Here is a 24,205-nt window from a genome sequence, read left to right on the forward strand (position 1 = left end):
GTGATATTTTTATGCTTTGATTTAGAATTATAGATGTGAATTTCACTAGAAAGGACCTAGTAATAAACTTTGAAAGTATGAGGGAAATGTGTGATGACTAATTAAAGGATGCATGCAAAACAATGGACTTGCATGTCAAATTTCCCCCATAGCTAGTGGCCGGCCATGACAAGGATTTATGGGCAAAAATCATGTCATGAAACATGTTTGGTAAATGGGTTATGATGGAAAGAATAAAATAAGGGTATGGAATAAACAATTAATGTTAGTAGATGAGAAACAAAAAAAAAAAGTGTCCATCTTCCTCCATAGCTTGGCGAATGTCCTAAAGGAAGAAAGAAAAATTTTGTTCATCTCTTTTCACTCTCTTGTTGGCGAAAATACTAAGGTTAAGGAAGGAGTTTTGCTTCATACTTGGTTTGGAAGAGGATTAGGAAGAGGTTGGCTAAACTTGCATCAAGATTAAGGTATGTTTGAGGTTCATGCATGTTTTTAGTTGCTAGCTTAATGTTCTTGTTAGCCCATGGTTCAAATCCTTGTTATGTCATGGGAATGAAATTCGCCAAAGTGAATGTGGTGTTAATGCCATTGCATGTTAAATAACAAGCTTGAAAGTGATACATGTGATGGAGGATTGAAGATTCTTAGATTTTCTTTTAGCATTTTTTGAATGAGATACTAAGTTCTTTGTTTCACCATGACCAAATTGAAATGGTGTGGTGTTGTGGTATTCGCCATGATATATCCATAAGTATAATTCATGCATGTTGCATGGTAAGTAAGATTTAAGCTTTGGAAATGTGTATATATTTGGATATAAGCCACTTGAGAATTCGCCCTTGCACCTACATGAATATATGTTTGCACATGATGGATTGGTATGACATATATACTAATTCAAAGTGTATATTTGCTTGTGATGATGTGTTGATTATGAAGTAAATAAGAGATGTGCAATGAATTACGATATGTAATGTGTTAGTAGTAAAATGTATGCTGTTTTTTTTTGTGTGGTATTAAGTGTATATTCGGCCACATGAGGGGTAATTAGTGTGCATGCATTCGGTTTGAGGCAAGCATATTGATGCCTATTCTTGGCTTAGAAAATTCGCTAAGAGGAATATTAACTAATGTGTTGAGTTCGATTTATGATTTCGTACATATACAACTTTGATGCCTAATGTATATAAGGGCCAAGTACTTTGAACTTCACGTTGATGTTTGAATGTATTGAATTGCTTGTTGTGATGTAAAATGTGCATGACCATTGTGTATTTGAGCTAAAGGATGGCCATATGACCATTTACACTCCTTGTCATATTCGCCATAAGCTATCATGATGAGATTTTAATAAGTTAAATTTGTGTAAATTAGCTCAAGAGCAAAGGGAGCTAAATCCGATAAAGGGAAGGAAAAAGTAGTTGAATAGCCGTCGAAATCGCTCGACAACATCCAAGGTAAGTCTTGAGTGATGACCCTACTTGAATTATATCAAAATTATGCTCCTTGTTTGTGTGGCCATTGAGCCGAAATAGTAAAGGTTGATAGATATTTTGTGTTAGAGCTTTAGTAACGAAAATGAACTATGGACGTGTCTTGAATATTGATATATATGTAAGTGAACATTGGAAATATATCCGGCTAAGACCGAAGGCATTCGTGCGAGTTGATATATCCGGCTAAGACCAAGGCATTCGTGCGAGTTGATATATCCGGGCTAAGACCGAAGGCATTCGTATGCGAGTTGATATATCCGGGCTAAGACCCAAGGCCTTTGTGCAAGTCACCAATCCGGGTTATGACCGAAGGCAATCGTCGAGTCGCTATATCCGGTTAAATCCGAAAGTATGTGATTCGAAGTGAGCAATCTTGCTGTGAAAATTTCAGCTTATACACTTGTGAAAATTCCAGCAATGAGGTATGTTTGTATGTGCTTGTACTAATTGAATTCTTACAAGTAAGTATCGCTAAGTTGATAAACGAGCTACCGGCCTTGGGCTAAGTTGTTCTTTTGTGTATGAACATAAGGGTTGGTGATGTGAAATAAGTATGAGTATGGGAATGTGAATTAGTAAAGTGGTTTAATTAGCCATGTGAATAAAATACCTTAGTCAAAGCTGATTTCATTGCTTGAGACTTACTAAGCATTAAAATGCTTACCCGTTGCTTTGGCTCTTTGTTTTATAGTTTTCGCTCGTTAGCTATCGGATTCGGGATCAAAGAAGTCAAGTCATCCACACTATCGAAGCCCCATTTTGGTACAAATTTTGGTTGAACTTTGAAATGGCATGTATAGGACCATCCTTTGTTGAAGGTCATGTACCTTCCGGTTTGTGTAAACTTGGATAGCCATGCGAAAATGGCTTATATACGTTTTAGCATAGAACTATAATCGTTTGTATGTTGACCCTTATGAGGTATGGAATTATTTTGAAACGATTAGCCATTGGAATGGTTAATCATGATCACGCTTTGTGCTATGTATGTAAAAAGGGCCAATTGAATCATGGAAAGTATGAAATAGGTAAAGCCTACTAAAGGCAGATGCTGACAGCAGCAGTGACGTGGATGTGAAAATCACTAAAATAGTAGGAATGCTATTAAATAGCAAATAAATTATGTAAGTGTACCTTGATGAATCTACTTTCATATGGAAGAAACGAAATGGTCATATGAGTTATAAGTTAACAGATTTTAAAGTTCTTGTGAAATAGGGCCAGAACGGTTTCTGGATCCCCTGTTCCAACTTTGGAAAATCATTGTAAATTAACCAGAGATAATTAGGAGTCATTCCATATATGTGTAGATTCCTCTCTGAGTCTAGTTTCTATAGAAACAAACGGCATTAGTATTGAAGCCCTGTACAGGGAGATATCCAATTCGTAACGCACAAAGGTCAGTGTAGTCGATCCCTACAACAGGCGAGACTTTAACTAATAAACTGTACTAATTGGCTCGACCAAAATTCTAGAAAAAATATGTAGATGGACATATGAGTCTAGTTTCAGGAAAAATTTACGGAACTGATTTTCGAGTTGTAAAACTCAAGTTATGAATTTTGGAGCGACTAGTACTCAGATTGGCAGCTTGTCTGAAAATTGTCAATAAGTGGGTTGAAGTCTGTTAACACCTCGCGTTCGACTCGTGACGGTCTCGGGTTCGGGTGTTACAATTTTATTGGTATCAGAGCTACGGTTTAGTCGATTCTAGGACTACCGTAATGCGTTTGGGGTCTAGCTATACATGCCATTTTATGTGATTATATGATAGTGTGGTGATTTACGACGTTTGAACTTGTGTTTATTTATAGTAATGGATCCCGATCCCAACCGAAGCGATAGCATGATGAGATTTTAATAAGTTAAATTTGTGTAAATTAGCTCAAGAGCAAAGGGAGCTAAATCCGATAAAGGGAAGGAAAAAGTAGTTGAATAGCCGTCGAAATCGCTCGACAACATCCAAGGTAAGTCTTGAGTGATGACCCTACTTGAATTATATCAAAATTATGCTCCTTGTTTGTGTGGCCATTGAGCGAAATAGTAAAGGTTGATAGATATTTTGTGTTAGAGCTTTAGTAACGAAAATGAACTATGGACGTGTCTTGAATATTGATATATATGTAAGTGAACATTGGAAATATATCCGGGCTAAGACCGAAGGCATTCGTGCGAGTTGATATATCCGGGCTAAGACCGAAGGCATTCGTGCGAGTTGATATATCCGGGCTAAGACCGAAGGCATTCGATGCGAGTTGATATATCGGGCTAAGACCGAAGGCCTTTGTGCAAGTCACCAAATCCGGGTTATGACCGAAGGCAATCGTCTGATCGCTATATCGGTTAAATCCGAAAGTATGTGATTCGGAAGTGAGCAATCTTGCTGTGAAAATTTCAGCTTATACACTTGTGAAAATTCCAGCAATGAGGTATGTTTGTATGTGCTTGTACTAATTGAATTCTTACAAGTAAGTATCGCTAAGTTGATAAACGAGCTACCGGCCTTGGGCTAAGTTGTTCTTTTGTGTATGAACATAAGGGTTGGTGATGTGAAATAAGTATGAGTATGGGAATGTGAATTAGTAAAGTGGTTTAATTAGCCATGTGAATAAAATACCTTAGTCAAAGCTGATTTCATTGCTTGAGACTTACTAAGCATTAAAATGCTTACCCGTTGCTTTGGCTCTTTGTTTTATAGTTTTATTTCGTTAGCTATCGGATTCGGGATCAAAGAAGTGAAGTCATCCACACTATCGAAGCCCCATTTTGGTACAAATTTTGGTTGAACTTTGAAATGGCATGTATAGGACCATCCTTTGTTGAAGGTCATGTACCTTCGGTTTGTCGATGATGTGGAGAGTGTGGCGCTGCTCCGCACAAGGGACAGCGCCGCGGACTCTCAACCTGTTGCTAACAATCCGAATGACGAGGCTAGACAAGCCTTTTATAAGCGTGATGAATGATTGGTTCAACCAATACATTCGAACTAATACTACTGTTCCACAACCTCCATTCCCAACAAACACAGCCCCAAGACCTACAATGCCTCCAGTAATTGACCAAATAAGGTCGAATAAGCCCCAGTTGATAGAATCCGAAAACATGGGGCTACTGAATTTAAAGCTACGGATAGTGATGATGCCGAGCAAGCCGAATTTTGGTTGGACAACACGATCCGTACTCGATGAGCTATCTTGTACACCCGATGAATGCCTAAAGTGTACCATCTCCTTGCTACGTGATTACGCCTACTATTGGTGGAGTACTCGACTTGTTGCCCCATGAACAAGTAACTTGGGAGTTCTTCCAAACCGAGTTTGGAAAAAGTATATCATCGAGATTTATGGACCAAAAGCGAAAGGAATTTCTCGAACTTAAACAAGGTTTCATGTCGGTTACGACTATGAACGAAAATTCGTGAGGCTTAGCCGACGCAGCGAGAATGCATTTCTTCGAAGTCGTGATGTGTAAACGCTCAAGATGGGTGAATGATGAGATAAAGCGTATGTTGGCATTTTGGAAATCAGAGTTTGTGACTCTCGTCGAGCGAGCATGCAAAGCCGAGGAGTTTAGTATGGAGAAAAGGAAAGCGAAGCGGGAGCAAGGAGTTTCAGAAGAGGTATTCGGGAAGCCCTTCCAATGATCATCAAAGAAACTTAGAGATGGCTTAGGCCGATCTAGAGACACTTCGGGCTTTTCTAGGCGAGATCGCGATCGACCCCTGTGACACACGAATCACTTGATCGCCATGAGTGGGAATGATCGACGAGAGAGGACGAGTGCCGATTGTGGCAAATGGCATTTTGAAGTGTAGATTCCGTGACCGCTCCTGTTACAAGTGTGGATCAGTTGACCACTTCATTAAAGATTGCCCGAGGTTGTCTGAACAGAATGTAGATCGGAGTGGGAAACCGGGTACTACCACTGCTCGAGGTAGACCATCTGGAAATACGGGCAAGGCTAGTGGTGGTCAGAGAGGATCTAGAGATGCTGCGACCAGATCCGAGGCTCGCGCTCCAGCTAGGACTTATGCTATACGCGCACGCGAGGATGCCTCCTCGCCAGATGTTATTACGGGTACTTTCACTCTCTTTGATACTAATGTGATTGCTTTGATTGACCCTGGTTCTACTCATTCTTATATATGCGAAACCTTAGCATCCAGTAAGACTTTGCCTATTGAGTCTACTGAGTTCGTAATTCGGGTGTCAAATCCTTTGGGTCGTTATGTGCTGGTCGACAAAGTGTGTAAGAAATGCCCCCTAGTAATTCGAGGTACCTGTTTTCCGTGGACTTGATGCTTTTGCCGTTCGATGAATTTGATGTTATTCTTGGGTTGGATTGGTTGACCGTGCATGATGCGGTTGTGAATTGCAAAAGCAAGACTATTGATTTGAGATGCGCAAACAACGAGGTGATCCGAGTTGAGTCTTAAGAGGTTAGCTTCTTGGGTCACGTGGTATCGCATCGGGTATTGAGTCGACCAAGCAAAATTTCAGCCATACTTATCGAAACCTCCAAGAAATATTCTTGAGGTTCGAGCTTTTTGGGACTTGCTGGTTACCTGACGGTTTGTAAAAGGATTCTCGATGATAGCCACACCCATGACGAAACGCTTGAAAGATGTCAAGTTTGAATGGACGGAAAAGTGTCGAAAAGTTTTGACCAATTGAAAACTCATTTGACGGAAGCTCGATCTAAGATCTGTACATGAATCGGCAAAGAGTTTGTCATCTATAGTGCGCCTCCTACTTGGGTTAGGTTGCGTATTGATGCAAGAAGGTCGAGTTGTGGCCTATCGTCGAGACAATTAAAGCCACATGAGAAAATTATCCGACCCATGATCTCGAATTGGCTACCATCGTATTCGCCTTAAAGATATGGCGACATTACTTATTTGGTGAGAAGTGCCATGTGTATTCGGATCACAAAAGTCTCAAATATTTGATGACTCAAAGAGACTTAAATCTGCGACAAAGGCGTTGGCTCGAGTGTTAAAGGATTATGAGCTGGTCATTGACTATCACCCGGAAAGGCTAATGTGGTTCGGATGCCTTAAGCGTAAATCACTTTTGCTTTGACGATGAATGTACACTTGTCATCCTACCCGACAATGTGTTAGTAGCAATTAATGCCAAACCATTGTTGACTCATCAAATTCGTGAAGCTCGGAAAGTTGATGAGGAGTTGCGTGCAAACGGATGAGTGTGTTACGAACAAGGAATCGGAGTTTCAAATTGATGATGACGATTGTTTGAGGTTCGAAGTCGTTGTGTGTTCCAAAGAATTGGAACTTATTTCGATAATTGAACGAAGCTCATTGTAGCCGAATGGCAATCCACCGGGAGTACGAAGATGTACAATGAGTTGAAACGTCGGTTTTGGTGGCATGGTATGAAGCGAGACATCTCCGACTTTGTTGCAAGATGTTTCTGAACTTGAAGGGTTGCCACCGTAATATCATCAATGTTGGCCCGAAATATGTAAGAAAAGGTGTGAAGCATACCTTGCGTATGTACTTGATGATAAGGAGTTAGGAATAGAACCCAAATCTGTGCGGTGGTTTGTGAATACCGGACGTTTCTCCAGAAGAATTGCCGGGTTTGCCACTGTTCGGAGATAGAGTTTGGCATTGAGTTTGTACAGGACCACACCGATTTCGATAGCTCCATATCGTATGGCACCAACGGAATTAAAGGAGTTGAAAGCTCGATTGCAAGAGTTGATGGATAGAGGTTTTGCTCGCCTTGAGTTTTTCACCTTGGGGTGCACCGGTGTTGTTTGTGAAAAGAAGGACGGAACCATGAGGTTGTGCATCGACTATCGTCGCCTTAATAAAGTGACAATAAAGAACAAGTATCCGTTACCACGTATCGATGATTTGTTCGATCAATTGAAGGAGCCTCGGTGTTCTCAAAAATAGATTTGAGATCGGGCTATTATCGATTCATGAATCCGAGATTCGGACATACCCAAAACCGCCTTGAGCGAGATATGGTCACTACGAGTTCTTAGTGATGCCGTTTGGGCTCACTAATGCCCTGCGGTATTTATGGATTTGATGAATCGGATCTTGAGATCATATTTGGATCGGTTCGTAGTTGTGTTCATCGACGACATCTTGGTCTATTCAAGAGATGAGACCGAACATGCGAGCACACGAGATTAGTGTTGCAAATTTTACGGGATAAGCGGTTATATGCTAAGTTTAGCAAGTGTGAGTTACGGTTAAGAGGTTAGCTTCTTGGGTCACGTGGTATCGTGATCGGGTATTCGAGTCGACCCAAGCAAAATTTCAGCCATACTTACTGGAAACCTCCAAGAAATATTCTTGAGGTTCGAGCTTTTTGGGACTTGCAGGTTACATTACCGACGGTTTGTAAAAGGATTCTCGATGATAGCCACACCCATGACGTAAACCGCTTCGTAAAGATGTCAAGTTTGAATGGACGGAAAAGTGTCGAAAAGTTTTGACCAATTGAAAACTCATTTGACGGAAGCTCCAAGATTAGTAATCTGACCGAATCGGCAAAGAGTTTGTCATCTATAGTGACGCCTCCCTACTTGGGTTAGGTTGCGTATTGATGCAAGAAGGTCGAGTTGTGGCCTATGCGTCGAGACAATTAAAGCCACATGAGAAAATTATCCGACCCATGATCTCGAATTGGCTACCATCGTATTCGCCTTTAAAGATATGGCGACATTACTTATTTGGTGAGAAGTGCCATGTGTATTCGGATCACAAAAGTCTCAAATATTTGATGACTCAAAGAGACTTAAATCTGCGACAAAGACGTTGGCTCGAAATGTTAAAGGATTATGAGCTGGTCATTGACTATCACCGGGAAAGGCTAATGTGGTTGCGGATGCCTTAAGCGAAATCACTTTGTTTGCTTCTGACGATGAATGTACACTTGTCTATCCTACCCGACAATGTGTTAGTAGCCAATTAATGACCAAACCATTGTTGACTCATCAAATTCGTGAAGCTCGAAAGTTGATGAGGAGTTGCGTGCAAAACGGGTGAGTGTGTTACGAACAAGGAATCGGAGTTTCAAATTGATGATGACGATTGTTTGAGGTTCGAAGTCGTTTGTGTGTTCCAAAGAATTGAACTTATTTCGATAATTCGAACGAAGCTCATTGTAGCCGAATGGCAATCCACCGGGAGTACGAAGATGTACAATGAGTTGAAACGTCGGTTTTGGTGGCATGGTATGAAACGAGACATCTCCGACTTTGTTGCAAGATGTTTAATATGTCAACAAGTGAAAGCGAGCATCAAGTGCCTTGAGGTTACTTCACCGATCACGATACCCGAGTGGAAATGGGATCGAGTCACAATGGACTTTGTGTCCGGACCGCCGTTGTCGACAAGTAAGAAGGATGCAATTTGGGTTATTATTGATAGACCGACTAAGTCGGCTCACTTTATCCTGTGCGTATGGATTTTTCATTGGATAAACTAGCTGAATTGTACGTTTCTCGGTTGTGAGATTACACGGGTACCGATTTTGTTGTGTCGGATAGAGATCCGAGGTTCACCTCGCGATTTTGGAAGAAATTACAAGAAGCATTGGGCACAAGTTGCATTTCAAAGACCGCCTTTCACCCCCAAACCGATGGTCAATCCGAGCGTATAATTCAGATACTTGAGGATATGTTGAGATGTTGCATCCTCGAGTTCGATGGTTCGTGGGAACGGTACCTACCTTTGATTGAATTCGCTTACAACAATAGTTTTCAATCAAGTATTAAGATGGCGCCTTACGAGGCTTTGTACGGGCGTAATGCCGTACACCATTGTTTTGGACCGAGCTCGGTGAGAACAAAATTTTTGGAGTGGATTTGATTAAAGATGCTGAATGAAAGTAAAAGTAATCCGTGAAAATCAAGATAGCCTCCGATCGTCGAAATCGTATGCGGATTTGAAACGAAAGGACATTGAGTATCGTGGGAGATAAAGTGTTTCTTAAAGTTTCAGTGGAAAAGATACTCAGATTCGGCCGTAAGGGCAAGTTGAGCCGAGATTCATTGGGCCGCATTGAAATCTCCGAACGAGTTGGCCCGATTGTATCGTTTGATCTTGCCCCGAACTTGAAAAGATTCACAACGTCTTCCATGTTTCAATGCTTGACGCTATAGATCTGATCCGTCGCACGTAATTAGTCCATCGAGGTTGAAATTCAAGCCGATATGAGTTATGAAGAAGAACCGATTCGTATCCTAGCTCGTGAAATGAAAGAGTTGCGAAACAAAAGGTTCCGCTAGTGAAAGTGTTATGGCTCAAACACGGGATAGAAGAAGCTACTTGGGAACCCGAGAACTCTATGAAAGAGCAATATCCAAACCTATTTACGGTAAGATTTTCTGGGACGAAAATTTCTAAAGTGGGGAGAGTTGTGACACCTTAAAACGACCCTAGTCGAAATGTGGTTTCGGGACCACAAAACCAAGGCATAAAAATAATTTAATATTTATTTTATTGCCTATAATGTGTTAACTCATGTGTGATATTTTTATGCTTTGATTTAGAATTATAGATGTGAATTTCACTAGAAAGGACCTAGTAATAAACTTTGAAAGTATGAGGGAAATGTGTGATGACTAATTAAAGGATGCATGCAAAACAATGGACTTGCATGTCAAATTTCCCCATAGCTAGTGGCCGCCATGACAAGGATTTATGGGCAAAAATCATGTCATGAAACATGTTTGGTAAATGGGTTATGATGGAAAGAATAAAATAAGGGTATGGAATAAACAATTAATGTTAGTAGATGAGAAACAAAAAAAAAAGTGTCCATCTTCCTCCATAGCTTGGCCGAATGTCCTAAAGGAAGAAAGAAAAATTTTGTTCATCTCTTTTCACTCTCTTGTTGGCCGAAAATACTAAGGTTAAGGAAGGAGTTTTGCTTCATACTTGGTTTGGAAGAGGATTAGGAAGAGGTTGGCTAAACTTGCATCAAGATTAAGGTATGTTTGAGGTTCATGCATGTTTTTAGTTGCTAGCTTAATGTTCTTGTTAGCCCATGGTTCAAATCCTTGTTATGTCATGGGAATGAAATTCGCCAAAGTGAATGTGGTGTTAATGCCATTGCATGTTAAATAACAAGCTTGAAAGTGATACATGTGATGGAGGATTGAAGATTCTTAGATTTTCTTTTAGCATTTTTTGAATGAGATACTAAGTTCTTTGTTTCACCATGACCAAATTGAAATGGTGTGGTGTTGTGGTATTCGCCATGATATATCCATAAGTATAATTCATGCATGTTGCATGGTAAGTAAGATTTAAGCTTTGGAAATGTGTATATATTTGGATATAAGCCACTTGAGAATTGGCCCTTGCACCTACATGAATATATGTTTGCACATGATGGATTGGTATGACATATATACTAATTCAAAGTGTATATTTGCTTGTGATGATGTGTTGATTATGAAGTAAATAAGAGATGTGCAATGAATTACGATATGTAATGTGTTAGTAGTAAAATGTATGCTGTTTTTTTTGTGTGGTATTAAGTGTATATTCGCCACATGAGGGGTAATTAGTGTGCATGCATTCGGTTTGAGGCAAGCATATTGATGCCTATTCTTGGCTTAGAAAATTCGCTAAGAGGAATATTAACTAATGTGTTGAGTTCGATTTATGATTTCGTACATATACAACTTTGATGCCTAATGTATATAAGGGCCAAGTACTTTGAACTTCACGTTGATGTTTGAATGTATTGAATTGCTTGTTGTGATGTAAAAATGTGCATGACCATTGTGTATTTGAGCTAAAGGATGGCCATATGACCATTTACACTCCTTGTCATATTCGCCATAAGCTATCATGATGAGATTTTAATAAGTTAAATTTGTGTAAATTAGCTCAAGAGCAAAGGGGAGCTAAATCCGATAAAGGGAAGGAAAAAGTAGTTGAATAGCCGTCGAAATCGCTCGACAACATCCAAGGTAAGTCTTCGAGTGATGACCCTACTTGAATTATATCAAAATTATGCTCCTTGTTTGTGTGGCCATTGAGCCGAAATAGTAAAGGTTGATAGATATTTTGTGTTAGAGCTTTAGTAACGAAAATGAACTATGGACGTGTCTTGAATATTGATATATATGTAAGTGAACATTGGAAATATATCCGGGCTAAGACCAAGGCATTCGTGCGAAGTTGATATATCCGGGCTAAGACCAAGGCATTCGTGCGAGTTGATATATCCGGGCTAAGACCGAAGGCATTCGTATGAAGTTGATATATCCGGGCTAAGACCAAGGCCTTTGTGCAAGTCACCAAATCCGGGTTATGACCAAGGCAATCGTCTGAGTCGCTATATCCGGTTAAATCCGAAAGTATGTGATTCGAAGTGAGCAATCTTGCTGTGAAAATTTCAGCTTATACACTTGTGAAAATTCCAGCAATGAGGTATGTTTGTATGTGCTTGTACTAATTGAATTCTTACAAGTAAGTATGCGCTAAGTTGATAAACGAGCTACCGGCCTTGGGCTAAGTTGTTCTTTTGTGTATGAACATAAGGGTTGGTGATGTGAAATAAGTATGAGTATGGGAATGTGAATTAGTAAAGTGGTTTAATTAGCCATGTGAATAAAATACCTTAGTCAAAGCTGATTTCATTGCTTGAGACTTACTAAGCATTAAAATGCTTACCCGTTGCTTTGGCTCTCTGTTTTATAGGTTTCGCTCGTTAGCTATCGGATTCGGGATCAAAGAAGTCAAGTCATCCACACTATCGAAGCCCCATTTTGGTACAAATTTTGGTTGAACTTTGAAATGGCATGTATAGGACCATCCTTTGTTGAAGGTCATGTACCTTCCGGTTTGTGTAAACTTGGATAGCCATGCGAAAATGGCTTATATATCGTTTTAGCATAGAACTATAATCGTTTGTATGTTGACCCTTATGAGGTATGGAATTATTTTGAAACGATTAGCCATTGGAATGGTTAATCATGATCACGCTTTGTGCTATGTATGTAAAAGGGCCAATTGAATCATGGAAAGTATGAAATAGGTAAAGCCTACTAAAGGCAGATGCTGACAGCAGCAGTGACGTGGATGTGAAAAATCACTAAAAATAGTAGGAATGGTATTAAATAGCAAATAAATTATGTAAGTGTACCTTGATGAATCTACTTTCATATGGAAGAAACGAAATGGTCATATGAGTTATAAGTTAACAGATTTTAAAGTTCTTGTGAAATAGGGCCAGAACGGTTTCTGGATCCCTGTTCCAACTTTGGAAAATCATTGTAAATTAACCAGAGATAATTAGGAGTCATTCCATATATGTGTAGATTCCTCTCTGAGTCTAGTTTCTATAGAAACAAACGGCATTAGTATTGAAGCCCTGTACAGGAGATATCCAATTCGTAACGCACAAAGGTCAGTGTAGTCGATCCCTACAACAGGCGAGACTTTAACTAATAAACTGTACTAATTGGCTCGACCAAAAATTCTAGAAAAAAATATGTAGATGGACATATGAGTCTAGTTTCAGGAAAAATTTACGGAACTGATTTTCGAGTTGTAAAACTCAAGTTATGAATTTTGGAGCGACTAGTACTCAGATTGGCAGCTTGTCTGAAAATTGTCAATAAGTGGGTTGAAGTCTGTTAACACCTCGCGTTCGACTCCGGCGACGGTCTCGGGTTCGGGGTGTTACATTTCACTTCTTAAAATTTCCATATGATTGCCCAACTGAAACTTGGGAATGAGGATTCATATTTCTTGACTTTCCGGTTTGCTGTGAGGGTGCATTACTCATTGGTCTTTTCTTCCAATTTCGTGTTTTAGATTCTATCTTTTTCTTTTCCTTCAGTAATTCTTCAGCCTTGCAAGCTCGATCGACAAGTACCACCATTTCTTTTAGTTCAAGGATCCCAACAAATACCTTAATGTCTTCGTTAAGCCCGTCTTCAAATCGTCGGCACATCTTGGCTTCTGTAGGAACATATTCCCTGGCATACTTACTTAATCGAACAAACTCTCTTTCATATTCTGAGACTGTCATATTACCTTGCTTCAGCTCAAGAAACTCTTTACATTTCTGATCAATAAATCTTTCACTAATATATTTCTTCCGAAACTCTTCTTGAAAGAATTCCCAGGTTACCCTCTCTTTCGGTACCACTGAAATCAAAGTCTTCCACCAATTATAGGCTGAATCTCTCAACAAAGATGTAGCACATTTCAAACATTCTTCAGGTGTACAAGATAATTCATCAAATACCCGGATAGAATTTTTAAGCCAGAACTCTGCTTTCTCTGCATCATCATCAATATTTGCTCTAAATTCTTCAGCCCCTTGTTTACGAATTCTATTAATGGGGGTTCTGTGAAATTTTATCATATCCACTCCTTGAGGAATTGGAGGCATAGGTTGAGGAATTGGGGAGGTGGGGAGGTCGTACATTTGGGTTCGCATTGAATGAACTCGGTGTACCATGCACTCATCATTTGGAGAAAGGCTTCCGATCCTTTCTCCTCCTCCCCGACCAACAAGAGGAGGTGGGTTTTAGTCAGCCTTGCCCCTTCAGCAGAGTGGCGCATTACTCTCTACTTCATCTCGCCACATTGGATCGGGATCCATTTACTATATAAAATTCATTTAAAAAGTCAAGTCGTCACACTATCACAATTCATACATATGGCATGTATAGCAAAATCCGTACATACAACACGTAGTCCGAGAACCGACTAAACCTGCTCTGATACCACCAAATGTAACGCCCCCATGCCTGAGACCATCACCCGAGTCGAGCTTGAGGGGTTACCGAACATAATTTATCAATTTAAGAACTTCAAATCATTTGTTTCTACATTCACAGCTTTCTAGCTACTGGCATCACAATTACAAGAAAAATCATATCTCGAGTTATGAAACTCGAAATCAAGATCCGTAAATTTTTCCCTAAATTAGACTCATATATATATTTAATAATTTTTTTCTATAATTTTTGGTTGGGCCAATTAGTACAGTTTATTAGTTAAAGTCTCCCCTATTTCAGGGTTCGACTGCTCTGACATATGTGTATTACGAATCAGATATCTCTCTATACAGAATTTAAATGACTACAAGGTTTGTTTTTCTTAAAACTAGACTCAATAAGGAATCTGTACATATAAATAACAACTTCTAATTATTTTTTTAAAATTTATTATAAATTTTTAAAGTCAGAACAGGGGATCCAGAAATCACTCTGGCCCTATTTCACAAAAGTTTAAATATCTCATAAAATATAATTTATATGCCTGTTTTGTTCAATCCACATGAAAATAGACTCATTAAGCTTCAATTTCATAACTTACTCATTATTTATTTCCGTTTATCCTATTTTTAGTGATTTTTAAAATTCATGTCATTGCTGCAGCAATATTCTATTTTAAGGCATGTTTCATCTTTCCATGAATTTTTATGAAATAGATAACCTATTAAACTTCCATAATATCAAACATGATCTAAATTAGCCATCACCATGACATATCAATATCAAACATTTTCTCAACCAAACATGGCCATATCATAAAATTATTTACACAAAATAGGTATATTGCTAAACATGCCATACTTAAGTAGTTGTACAAGCCATTTACCAAGATAAAAGTCCTTTGGATAGTGTGATCGAACTTTCGACCTGTCCCGATTCCTGAGCCGGCTTGTTCAAAACTACAGTGAATGAAAAGGAAGGAGTAAGCATAAATGCTTAGTAAGTTCATATGTAAATAACAAGTAACATAACAATACAAATATACCAAACAACTTTAGCATGGTATCACCAAAACATATATCACATTTCTAAACATCATTCATCATCTTACCACCTTATCGTTTTTGTATCTATTTTCAACCCGAGGGTTAAGAACATACCTGTCCAAAGTGTCCATTTCACAACACTTACCAAAACGTCACTTGCATCTTAAGTGTTCTTCCATTTCACTAGAAATTTCACCCGTTGAACACATCGAATACAACTCGGATACGGATAATTTGCACATAAGTGCCTCATATGTAATCAAGAAATCATGTAACCCGCCCCTAAGTGAACTCGGACTCAACTCAACGAGCTCGGGCGTTCGCATCCATAAGTGAACTCGGACTCAACTCAACAAATTTGGATGCCTAGTTACATCTCACGAACTCGGACTCAACTCAACGAGTTCGGACATTCGCATCCATAGGTGAACTCGGACTCAACTCAACGAGTTCGGATGCTCAACCATCCTAGTGACATGTCACTTGTATCCTAATCTATTCCTAAGGTTCAAACGGGCTTTTTCCCTCGATCTCATATTTGTCGTCTTCCATGGAATATCGGAACCGATACTTGGTAGCAATTCATATTTATCAAGTAGTAAACATAATTTGCATATTACTCAACATTAACCACAAAGCATAATATTTCATGATTAAAAATCAGCGTATCATAAAATTAACATCAATAACTTAAAAATAACAATTATGCTACATTATTTACACATGAACTTGCCTTGGTACCAAAATATAAAGATTTTGCAATTTACTTTACAATCTTTTCTTTTCCTCGATCGCGACTTGAATCTCGTTTCTCTTGATCTATAATGCAAATTAATCTTATTTAATACATACATTCATCAAAACAGCATTTAATACGAACTTTGGAAAAATTACACTTTTGCCCCTAAACTTTTGCATAATTACACTTTTGCCCCTAGGCTCGGGAATTAAACTTTATTCCTTATTCTTATGTTTTAAACATGCTGATCACTTTTCCCTTCTATGGCAACATCAAATTCTCTCTCTAACATATACTTGTGACTATTAGGTATTTTTGCCGATTAAGCCCTTTTACTCGTTTTCACTCAAAACCGAGTAGCACAAGTTGTCTAACATAATTTAAAACCTCATATTCTATCATAAAACATCAAAATACACAAATTTCACCTATGGGTATTTTTCCAAATATAAACCCTAGGTTGAATTATTGCTAACATAAGCTTAATCGAGCTAAGGATTCCAAAAACGTAAAGAACATTAAAAGCGGGCTTGGAATCACTTACTATGGAGCTTGGAAGCTTGAAACAAACCCTAGCTATGGAGAACCCTTGAAATTTCGGCCTAATGAAGAAGATGGACAAAAATTGGCTTTTAATTTTGTTTTTAATTCATTTTAATAACTAAATGACCAAAATACCCTTACTACTAAACTTTCCAAAAATTCTTTCCATGTCCTAATTTTGTCCATGAACTTAAAATTGGTCAAATTGCTATTTAAGACCTCCTCATTAATATTCCAAAACAATTTCATACTAAAAACTTCTAGAATGCAAGTTTTGCAACTTATTCGATTTAGTCCCTACTTTCAATTTAAGCACTTTAGGCATAGAATTTCATCACGAAATTTTCACACAATCATGCAATCATATCATAATCATCAAAATAATTATAAAATAATTATTTCTATCTCGGATTTGTGGTCACGAAACCACTATTCCGATTAAGCCCTAATTCGGGATATTACACCCTAGGGGACAAGCGGCCGTGTAACATAATCGTGTGTCGCACATGACTGAGACACACGCCCGTGTCTCTACCCGTGTGGACAGAAATAGGCCATTTGAATACCCAATTTGCCACCCTAATTTGGGTCAATCTACAAGCACAAAACCAAGCATATTTGCATACCAATTTCAGCCAATCTCAATACCAAAACATACCTTATTCATAACTTAATATAATCAACAAATTCCAATCTCAATTCATACCAAAACTTAAACTAAAATCATACTTAAACATATGATCAATACATTATTCAATCAAATGCTCAAAACTTACTAAAACTTCTCAACATTGACCATTTCTTTTGGCCAACAAAAACATACTACAATTTCACATTAGCATCATATATCATGTACCATTACCAAACTATAAATTCAAACACAAAGTAGCCATATCACATGGCTAAATATATACATCACAAAACATAATCCCACAACTTCTAGCCTATACATGCCATACTTTAATATATACATTTTCAAAAGTACCAAAATAAGGTTCGATCGTGTGGTGACGATCCTCGATAATCCCCGAGCTCACAGTAGCTTCGAGATCTATAAAACAATGCAAACACACACAAAGTAAGCTTTCAAAAGCTTAGTAAGCCATATACAAATAAACATATCATTCAAAGCAAATAAGTATCATCAAATCGTTTATGCCAATGTTAACACAAATCTCATATTCAAATACTTACCTTTCATTCTCAAATAGGCTATACAAAGTAAACATACCTGAATCTGATATGATTTCACAAAGTTATTCATTTTCTCAGAATGCCCGTTTGAACCGTTTGGAAACATAAGGATATGTGGATAGCTTGGAAAGCGTATACAATGCCAACGTCCCAGGCATGGTCTTACATGTAATCAAACATTGATGCCACTGTCCCAGACAAGGTCTTACACGAAATCAAACACGATGTCAATGTCACAGACATGGTCTTACATGCAAAACAAAAGTCAATGCCAACGTTCTAGACGTGGTCTTACACGATAACACATATCGGAAATCCTATGTCATGACATATGTATCCTAACTATTCCTATGGTTCGTACGAGGCTTTTCGGACTTTGGAACTTTGTCGATACTTTCTAGAACAGCACATATTTAGCACGAACATTTATTCATCACAATTCAATATGATATGAATAATAAGAATTCAATTCAAACGCGTTTAATGTATATTGACTTACCTCGTACAGATTTGAACACGGAGTCGACTATTCAACGACTTTTGACTTCCCCCGATCTAAATTTGTATTCTTTAATTCTCGATCTAATTCAATTCAAAATTAACCAATTCAATCACAAATTCATTCAAAACAATCCACAAACACACATTTAGGGCATTTTGCAAACTAGTCCTCACATTTTCACATTTTAACACTTTAGTCCCTAATTCACAAAATCACAAAATACACATAATTTGCTTGCACACAAACTTGGCCAAATTTTCATAGCTTTCATACAAGTCCATACATTTCATTTATTTCACATTTTAGTCCCTCAAAATAACATTTTTACAATTTAGCCCAAATTGCTCAAATTCATCAAAAATCCAAAGACAAAACAAGTAAACCTAACATCAAGCTTTCATATTTCAACATATAACATCACCAAGCTCATGACTTTATCCATGGCACATTTCAAAATCATTAACAAAATCAGAAATTAAGGCATGGGTTTGATAATATACGAAGCAATGATTACAAAAACATAGAAATTATCAAAAACCGAACAAAAACAAACATTTAATCAAGCTAGATGTTTTGTTGAATGCTTCAAACACATAAACCCTATACTTTCCTCTTCAATTTCAGAAAAAATGAAAGAAAATGACTTAATTTATGCTTTTGTTTTATTATAAAACATATTATTAATTAATTTCCAAATTTACCCTTTGTTATAAAATTATTCATTCACCTAACACATGCACTTTTATGTCATTCAATTCCTTCAATGGTCAAATAACCTCATAAGGACCTCATAATCATAAAGTTGAATCAATTAAGCACTTTTAACAAATAGCATACAACTTTTACATTTTACGCGATTAGGTCCTTTTTCAAAATTAAGCACACAAAAATTCAAATTTTCATACGAGACTTTCACACATGCTCATTATCATATCATAAACACGAAAAATAATGTTTAAAATATTTTTTGAGTCGGATTTGTGTTCCCGAAACCACTATTCTAACTAGGGTCAAAATCAAACTGTTACAAAAGCAAGATAAATTGATGGTGTTGACAATACTCCAATCATCTTCCAATCTTCACGAGTCCACGAGCTTTGTAAAACAGGGAAAGGAAAGGGGGTAAGCATTAACATGCTTAGTAGGTTTGGATAAAAGGAAGGTAAACTTACCGGTTATTTAGCATATAACCATAAAAGGTATTCATGCCAAACATGCGTAGTATAAATCCCCTATCACATACACTCAATCATCAAGTTAGTTTCCTTTCAAGCAATAGAGCATTTATCTTAGGTGAGCTCATCAATTCAAACATTTCCATTCTCATTTCTCAATATATTCCCGTTTAGTTTCTTGAAAATCTCAATGGGTATGCCATTTACCGTTAAGTCATGCTAGTGACCATTTTAAATATACACTCCTGTGAACCTCACTCTTACGGTTGGATTACCAATCCAGGTTAAATCCCTCATAACATAAATTCAAGGAGTATTTTCGAGATTACCATTCTAGGCTAAATCCCTTACAATGACAATTACTCCAATACGCTCGGATTTGAAATGCCAATCCAGGCTAATTTTAGTCATTAATCGTATTACTTATCCGAGAAAAATCCACAATGCACATATATTCATCGGGAGGTTCGATCACTTAAGAAACACCCGTCCGGACTGGATCCTTACTATACTGAGATCATCGAATTACCCGTAAGAGCTAAATCCCTTTCTGCAACACATGCAGGATCTCATGTCATGTAAACAAGAATTTACCCATCGAATCACCATTTTTCATTCAACTAGGACAACTGTCATCTTTTTCATTTTACACTACCACATTTCATGGATTGTCATGCAATCAATATCTAAATTAACATACATTTAAGAATATGCATTTTCAAGTATATTTAAAGTTTACTTCGAGTTACACGAACTTACCTAGTAATTGCTCCGGTTTCGTATTTCGGTTATTCTGAAACCTTTCGTTTTCGACGGTCGACCTCCGGAATTGGTTCCTTAGGGTCTATATTAGTAAATAAATTATTAATACCTCATACTATTCATTTCGAACCAAAATTTTACGCCAGGACAAAATTACCATTTTGCCACCAATATTTCACATTTTTACAAATTAGTCCCTAGGCTCGTATAATGGAATGCATGAAATTCCTTGGTTACCCATGCCTAGCCGAATGTATCCTAAGCTCAGACCAGCCCATATTTTCCTCTATTTCACATTTCTACCGCATATTTTATACTTTTTACAAAATGGTCCTCTAAGTCATTTTCATGAAAACTTACCTAGTTAAAGTTGTTTACCATCTTTTAAACTCTCATATTCCTTCATAAATAATCAAAACATAAGCATCTCATGGATGGGTAAATTTCCAAACATGAATCCTAGCTTGAGATATGGGTAGAAATGGATAGAGCATGTTACGAGCATCTCAAAATTACAAAGAACATTAAAAACGAGGATAGGGAGCACTTACTATTAAGCTTGACATGTTGAAAACCCTAGCTTATGGAGCTCTAGGAACTTCGGTAGCTATGGGGAAGAAGATGGCTGATTTTGGCTTTCTTTTTTCCCTTTTTTATTAAGTTTATTATGAAATGACCAAAATGCCCCTCATTACAAAAGTTCCAAATTTTTTTATGCATGCCCATTTTTTCCAAAAACTTAGAAATTGGGAAATTTGTTATTTAAGACCTTCTAATTTATAATTCAAAGTAATTTCATGAAAATTGCTTCTAGAACCCAAGTTTTGCAATTTATTCAATTTGGTCCCTAATTTCCAATTGGACACTTTATACTTAGAATTTCTTCATGAAACTTTAACACATGGTTATTTTCATATCCTAGAACTCATAATAATCATAAAACAAATATTTTAATGTCGAATTCGTGGTCTCAAAATCACTATTCCGACTAGGCCCTATTTTAGGATGTTACATTTCTCCTCCCTTAAGGACTTTCGTCCTCAAAAGTATTACTAGTAAACAAGTTCGGATATTGACTTCTCATGGTTTCTTTAGGTTCCCATGTGGCCTCTCTTACTTTGTGTCTGTGCCATAAAACTTTCACCAAGGCTATATTCTTGTTCCTCAACTGTTTGACTTCCCGAGCCAAAATCTTAACCAGTTTTTCACCATAAGTCATATCCAGTCTAATCTCAATTTCTGTCGGTGAAATCACATGAGACAGGTCTGATCTATATCTACACAACATGAACACATGGAATACATCATGAATCTTTTCCATTTCGAATGGCAACGTTAACCGGTAGGCTAATGGTCTAACTCTTTCGGTAATCTCATATGGTCCAATAAATCGCAGGCTCAATTTGCCTTTTTGGCCGAATCTCAAAACCATTTTCCATGGAGACACTTTCAAGAACACTTTATCTCCAACTTGAAATTCGATCTCCTTTCTTTCCAAATCAGCATATGACTTCTGTCTATTCGACGCCGCTTTCAAACATTCGCGTATCACTTTAAACTTTTCTTCAGTTTCCCTAACTAAATCAACTCCGTGAATCTAGTTTTCCTTGAGCTCTATCCAATATAGTGGAGTCTGGCACGTCCGGCCATACTCGTAAGGTGCCATTTTTAAACTCGCTTGGAAACTGTTGTTATAGGCGAATTCCACCAATGGTAAATATTTTTCCCATCTGCCTTGAAATCCAAGGACACAACATCTTAATATGTCCTCGAGAGATTGAATCATCTGCTAAGACTGACCATCAGTGGAATGTCGTTCTAAAACTCAACTTTGTACTAAGGCTTCTTGCAATTTCTTCTAAAATCTCGAAGTGAATCTTGGATCCCTATCTGAAATGATCGACAATGGTACCCCGTGTAGTCTCACAATCTTGGATATGTACAAGTCAGCCAATCTGTCAAGAAAGAAATCTGTCTGTGCAGGAATAAAATGAGCTGACTTTGTTAGTCTATCAATTATAACCCAAATGGCATCTTTCTTCTTCGGTGTTAACATCAATCCTGTCACAAAATCTATAGTAATCCTGTCCCATTTCCATTCGGGGATCATCACGGGCTGTAATAAACCCGAAGCCACTTGATGTTCAACATTGACCTGCTAACATATCAAGCATTTCGACACGAATTGAGAGATATCTCTTTTCATACCATTCCACCAGTACATGGTTTTTAAGTCATTGTACATCTTAGTACTTCTCGGGTGAACAGACAGACGACTCTCATATGCCTCTTGTAAAATTTTTTGAATAAGCTCATCATCTTTGGGTACACAGACCCTATCTCGAAACATCAAGCAACCATTAGAGTCAACCCAAAAATCTAATTCAATGTCCGTCTTACATTGTGCTCTCTTGGCCTGCAAGTCACTATCATTGATCTAAGCTGTGCAAACTTCTTGGAGAAATGTTGGGCTGGTTCTTAACTCAGCTAAAACCAAATCATCATCATATAACACCAAATGTGTGTTCATAGCCCTCAATGCAAACAAGGACTTCCTACTCAAGGCATTGGCAACTACGTTCGCCTTTCCCGGGTGGTAATCAATTATCACCTCATAATCTTTAATCAATTCTAACCATCTTCGTTGTCTCAGATTTAATTCCTTTTGAGTTAGCAAATACTTCAAACTCTTGTGATCTGTGAATATATGGCAAGTTTCACCATACAAATGGTGTCTCCAAATCTTCAAGGAAAATACAATGGCAGCTAGCTCCAAGTCGTGTGTTGGATAATTTTTCTTGTGCGACTTTAGTTGCCTCGAAGCATATGCTATTACTTTGCCCTCTTGCATAAGCACGCAACCCAATCCATTTAACGACGCGTCACTATAGACCAGAAATTATTTTCCCGGTTCGGGTTGCACTAAAACTGGAGTTCGATCAGTAATGTCTTCAATTTCTCAAAAGTCTGCTGACACTTCTCTGACCACTCAAACATAACATCTTTTTGCAGCAATCTCGTGAAAAGAGTCGCAATCATCAAAAACCTTTTTACGAAGCCTCGATAGTAACCGGCTAAGCCCAAAAAGCTTCTAACCTTGGCTACGTTCTTTGTCGGCTTCCACTCAACAATAGCAGATATCTTATTTGAATCAACTTGAATGCCATCACCTGACACAATGTGACCGAGGAATCCAACCTCTCGGAGCCAAAACTCACTCTTTCTAAATTTAGCATACAATTGTTTGTCCCGTAAGATCTGTAAAACTGTTCTCAGATGTTCCGCATGCTCAATCTCATCCTTAGAATAAATTAGGATGTCATTAATAAACACAACAACAAACTTGTCTAAGTATGGCCAGAATATCCTATTCATCAAGTCCATAAATAAAACTGGTGCATTTGTCAACCTAAAAGGCATCACAAGAAATTCATAATGGCCATACCTCATTCTGAAAGTAGTCTTAGGTACATCTGACTCTTTTACTCGCAAGTGGTAGTAGCCGGATCTCAGATCTATCTTAGAAAACACAGTGGCTCCCCTCAACTGATCAAACAAGTCATCAATTCTTGGCAACGGATTCTTATTCTTGATGGTTACCTTGTTGAGTTGTCAGTAGTCTATACACAACCTCATGGAACCATCTTTCTTCTTTACAAATAATACTGGAGCACCCTAAAGCGAAAAGCTTGGTCTTGAAAAACCTTTATCCGTCAATTCTTGCAACTGTGCTTTTAACTCTTTCAGTTTGGTTGGTGCCATCCTACACGGAGCAATAAAAATAGGAGCTGTCCCAGGCACTAGCTTAGTACCAAACTCTACTTCTCTAACAGGAGGTAATCCGGGTAGCTCTTCCAGAAATATATTTCGATACTCGCATACAATCGGTATCGATTCTAACTTCAACTCAGATTCTTTAGTATTCAACACGAAAGCAAGGTAGGCTTCATATCATTTTCTCATATACCTTTGAGCCACCATCAAGATAATAACAACCGGCAGAGTATCAACTCACT

General features: G+C 37.9%; 1 long non-coding RNA gene across 1 annotated transcript; it reads left to right on the plus strand.

The window, feature by feature from the left end:
- The first annotated feature begins 5,378 nt into the window (after positions 1-5,378).
- LOC128290432 (uncharacterized) lies at positions 5,379-12,212 on the plus strand. Its single transcript, XR_008280280.1, has 3 exons — positions 5,379-5,573; positions 11,379-11,462; positions 12,196-12,212. It is a non-coding gene; the product is annotated as an uncharacterized LOC128290432 (long non-coding RNA).
- The last annotated feature ends 11,993 nt before the right edge of the window (positions 12,213-24,205 follow it).

Source organism: Gossypium arboreum, chromosome 3 (genome assembly GCF_025698485.1).
Source record: "Gossypium arboreum isolate Shixiya-1 chromosome 3, ASM2569848v2, whole genome shotgun sequence".
In the NCBI taxonomy this organism is placed as follows: domain Eukaryota; kingdom Viridiplantae; phylum Streptophyta; class Magnoliopsida; order Malvales; family Malvaceae; genus Gossypium; species Gossypium arboreum.